Raw genomic sequence first — 4,934 nt, forward strand, 5'->3', positions numbered from 1 at the left:
TGACACGATGACATGCCCCAGGGACAGTCATCTTGAGTCGCTTCTTGATGATGAGGGGGATCCGGGTCCAAGCTGCAAACTTCTCAAGCCAGTCTCTAAATCATCCACAAACTGGGACTTTATCCTCTCCAGCCTCTCTTTATGGATTGACTTGTTTTACCTAGCTCCTATAACTTCCCAGAGGGGTTGAGGGGAGGCAGTTCCCCATGATCCACAAAGTTTTCCCAGCAGTCAGTAAACTCTGGGAGGCCCATGACCTCCACAGGGATCTTGGATTCCCACAGAAGCTGCAGCCCCTTCTGGTAGCACCAGTGCCAGTGGTAGTACAGGCGGGTGGCAAAGATGCACAGGTTCAGATGGTCTTGAGCCTTGGCAAAGGCAGCCAGCTTCTGGGCACAGGAGGGACAGGGGCTCCACGTGAGGTAACAGGTGACTTCGTAGCACTGGGTTTTGTCCAGTCCCATGGACTCAATCTTGTCAATAAAGCAAATTTCTGCATGGCGATTGTTCTCGTTTTCCAAAGTAGCCTCTGGTAGGCGTGGAGCCATTCTGCGGCGTCAGCTGGTAACACAAGCATGTCCTCCTGGGATAGTAAGGCCCTTCGACGCGGCGCTGGTTGTTAAACTGTAAGCTGAATGTTTTGGCTGTTAGCAGAGGCATCACATTCCTGATCTGTGCTTCTGGCCACAGCTTCCTTGGCAGTCTTGTCCCTGCTTGTCTGGGGTGCTAAGTTTCACTTTTGTTCCCAGGGCCCTTGCTCTGTAAGATGATTCTTAAATCTGATATTATAAGACCAAACACAGTAGAACTTAATCAACCAATTTAAAACTTTCTTTTCTTTTTTTTTTAAATTTTACTTTAAGTTCTGGGGTACATAAGAAATGAAGATCTTGCGGAATTGTTACATACACATGCCATGGTGGTTTGCTGCCTCTATACCCCTGTCACCTACATTAGGTATTTCTCCTAATGTTAACCTTCCCCAGTCTCCCCACTCCCTGCTATCCCTCCCTTAGCAGATCCCAGTGTGTGATGTTCCCCTCCTGGTGTCCATGTGTTCTCATTGTTTAACACCAACTTATGAGTGAGAACATATGGTGTTTGGTTTTCTGTTCTTGTGTCAGTTTGCTGAGAATGATGGTTTCCAGATTCATACATGTCCCTGCAAAGGACATGAACTCATCCTTTTTCATGGCTGCATAGTATTCCATGGTGTATATGTGTCACATTTTCTTTATCCAGTCTATTGTTGATTGGTATTTGGGTTGGTTCCAAGTCTTCGCTACTGTAAACAGTGCCGCAATGAACATAGATGTGCATGTGTCTTTATAATAGAACGATTTATAATCCCAGTAATGAGATTGCTGGGTCAAATAGTATTTCTGTTTCTAGATTCTTGTGGAATTGCCACACTGTCTTCCACAATGGTTGAACTAATTTACACTCCCACCAACAGTGTAAAAGTGTTCCTATTTCTCCACATCCTCTCCAGCATCTGTTGTCTTCAGATTTTTTAATGATCGCCATTCTAACTGGCGTGAGATGGTATCTCAATGTAGTTTTAATTTGCATTTCTTTAATGACCAGTGATGATGAGCATTTTTTCATATGTTTGTTGGCCACATAAGTGTGTTCTTTTGAAGTTCTGGGGTACATGTGCAGATCACGCAGGTTTGTTTCATAGGTATACACGTGCCATAGTGGTGGTTTTCCACATCCATCGCCCCGTCATCTACATTAGGTATTTCTCCTAATGCTATCCCTCCCCAATCCCCCCACCCCCTGCTATTCTTCCCCTAGCCCCTCACTACCCAGGCCCCAGTGTGTGATGTTCCCCTCCCTGTGTCTGTGTGTTCTCATTGTTCAACACTCACTTATGAGTGAGAACATGAGGTGTTTGGTTTTCTGTTCACAAATCCCAATATCTGGCATGTCATAGTTAACAAATATTTGTAAAATGAATGAACAAATGAATAAATAAAGGCTTTCCTTGACTTATTTTAACCTCATCTTCCACCTCTTTATTTTTTCATTTTTCATTTTATTATTTTATTTTTTGAGATAGGGTCTCACTATGCTGCCCCAGGGTGGAGTGCAGTGGTGTGATCTCAGCTCACTGCAACCTCCACCTCCTGGGTTCAAGCAATTCTCCTGCCTCAGCCACTGGAGTAGCTGGTATTATAGGTGCACACCATCACCATGGCCGGCTAATTTTTTGTATTTTTAGTAGAGATGGGGTTTCACCATGTTGACCAGGCTGTCTCGAACTCCTGGCCTCAAGTGATCCGCCTGCCTCAGCCTCCCAAAGTGCTGGGATTACAGGCATGAGCCACCATGCCTGGCCCACCTCATATTCTATTCCTCTCCTTTACATGTCGTCCACTCCCGCCGAATGGGTTACGTGTGTCACCAGGGTTTTTCCCTCTGTTTACATTCTTTCCTCTGCTTGGAGAGCCCTTCCTCTGTCTCTTCTGGCCCAATCTTGCCTGTTCTTACCACAGCAAAAGGGCCTGCTTTTCATGAACAGTGCCAGAACCTCCCTACCCAGGTCCCATCTCTCCTTCCCCATCTCCGCCTCTCCCCTTTCCTATGCCACTTCCGCAGTTCTGCAGGCTCTTGTGGTTCTTTGTACTCTTTCTGTGTGTGTCTGTTTCCTTCAGTAGAAAGAAAGCTCCTTGAGGGCAGGCATGACCGGATCCCCACATATCCTACATCCTAGGACCTTGTTCTATGCAGAGGAGGGCTCAGTGACTGCTTCTTGGAATTGAAAGAAGCAGATGGACTGACAAACCTCATCTTGTAGGATATAACCAAATAGCCCGAGCTGCTGAAAGCAACGTTTGCCATTTGAGCAGATGATTTCAAATGTCTTGCCTGCTCTCTTTTTCCTATTAATTTTTTTTTTTTTACTTTGGTAAAAGAAACATAAGATAAAATCTGTGATTTTAACCATTTTTAAATATACAATGTAATAGCACTAAGTACATTCACAAAGTTGTACAACCATCATCTTTGTCTATTTCCAGAACTTTAAAATCTTTTCATATGGAATCTCTATATTTATAATCATCAAATGATTACTTCCCATTCTCCCCTCCTCCCAGCCCTTGGTAACCACCATCCTACCTTCCGTGTCTATGAATTTGACAACTCTAGATGCCTCATATAAGTGGAATCATGCAGTATTTGTTCTTTTGTGTATGACTTATCTTACTTAGAATGCTATTTTCAAGGTTCACCCATGTGGTAGCATATATCAGAATTTCCTTCCTTTTGAAGGCTGTATAGTATTCCCATGTGTGTATATGCTACATTTTGCTTATCCATTTGTCCATTTGTAGATGCTTGGGTTGTGTCCACCTTTTGGGTATTGTGAATAATGCTGCTATAAATATTGGTGTACAAGTATCTATTTGAGTCCTGCTTTCAAGTCTTTTGGGTAAACACCTAGGAGTGGAATTGCTGGATCATACAGCAAGTCTTCTAAACTTCTTAAGGAACTGCCATAATGTTTTCCATAGCAACGACACCATTTCACATCCCCACCATCCCTTTCCTACTTTTAGGCCGGAATTCATCCTCGGCCACCACTCTCCAGCATCTCCCATTCATCTCCACTCCGCAAACATCCACCCTGTGTACAAAGCGGATGTGCCTGTTCCACTTATTAGAGAAAAAAAGTTGCATTAATAGTTAAAAGTGTGGTGTTATGGCTGGCTCTGGCAGCAGGTGATTGATGGCTTCCATTACACCCCATTAGATATTTTATTCTTGTTAAATGAAGAGCAGCCAACTTTGTCAAGTATTTTTAGTTCCCTCTGGTCTTATTGGTCCGATCTATTCTTCAGGACGGCCTGTAAATGGCCACATATGGCTGCGTGTCTGCAGGACGGATGGCCGTGCAGCTGGTGTTCATTGGCCACCAATTTACCCTGGCCCCCTTCATTGTGAGGCTGACAGTGCTAGGGAGCCTTGTAGATCTAACCAAATATATCTATTTTCTAATTGTCTATTTATCACCTTCTGGGGATTTGTGGGCCTCCTATCTGAAGGCAAAGGGGGGATGGCCTTGAACAATGATCCTTGTCAAGGCTCTCGCTTGCTCTAAATTAGGGCCTAGTTGCTAAATAACTAATTTAGTCCTGCTATCAAGCTGAAAAAGTGGGTATTCAGCGCAAAGTGCCAGCTGGGGAATTGATTATGTCTTCTCTCAGCGAGTGTGATAAACCTGCTGCCGAGCCACTGCGGACGGCTGGAGACGGCTCCCCGGGGGCGGCGGCATTTCATCACGGAGAATTGGCAGAGGGGCCAGGTTCACTCCCTGCGTGGCAGCTGAAGTCTGGGGCACCAGGTCTGCCCGCCACGGTGCCCATGGGAGTCTTCCCTCACAGCACCCTCCTGGTTGGTGGCTTCTGCTTAGAGCTGTGGGGACGTGCGCATCTGTCAGAGACGGGGACGAAGGTGAGAATCGGGGAGGGGAGAGGAAGGTCATCCTGACAGCCCCAATTTCCAATTAGAGTGAGATTATTGAAGGTGGCCCAGGCTCAGGGTGGGGGAAGTGGCAGGAAATAAATGGGAATAGGAGGTACTTAGGAAAATGTATTAGTAACAACTCCCAGATTCTGAGCAGAGAAGGAGGAGTAGCTGAAAATAGAGAGTTAAGGTTTACTGCTTGAGAAATCTAATCATGACAACAACAACCCTCATTTACTCAGCCCTCCCCTCCTCCAGGCACTGGGCCAGCCGCCTCCAGACCCGGGATCTCCTGGAATCCTCTCAATATCCAGGCAGATTGGGGTTTCCACCCCAATTTGTACTTGGAGAAAAGGAATTTCAGAAGTGTCACCTAATCACCTTGGTTAAAGCTGAACTCTGCCTGGAAATACCTTCTCCACTCAAAACCTTTTAATGCCTCCATCATTCCTTTGTTCACC

The 4,934-nt window shown here is 45.4% G+C and overlaps 1 pseudogene; it reads right to left on the reverse strand.

The window, feature by feature from the left end:
- Nucleotides 1–660, reverse strand: LOC108314314 (annotated as a pseudogene).
- Between the last annotated feature and the right edge of the window lie 4,274 nt (nt 661–4,934).

The sequence above is a fragment of the Cebus imitator genome, unplaced genomic scaffold, assembly GCF_001604975.1.
Source record: "Cebus imitator isolate Cc_AM_T3 unplaced genomic scaffold, Cebus_imitator-1.0 Scaffold149, whole genome shotgun sequence".
NCBI lineage: Eukaryota > Metazoa > Chordata > Mammalia > Primates > Cebidae > Cebus > Cebus imitator.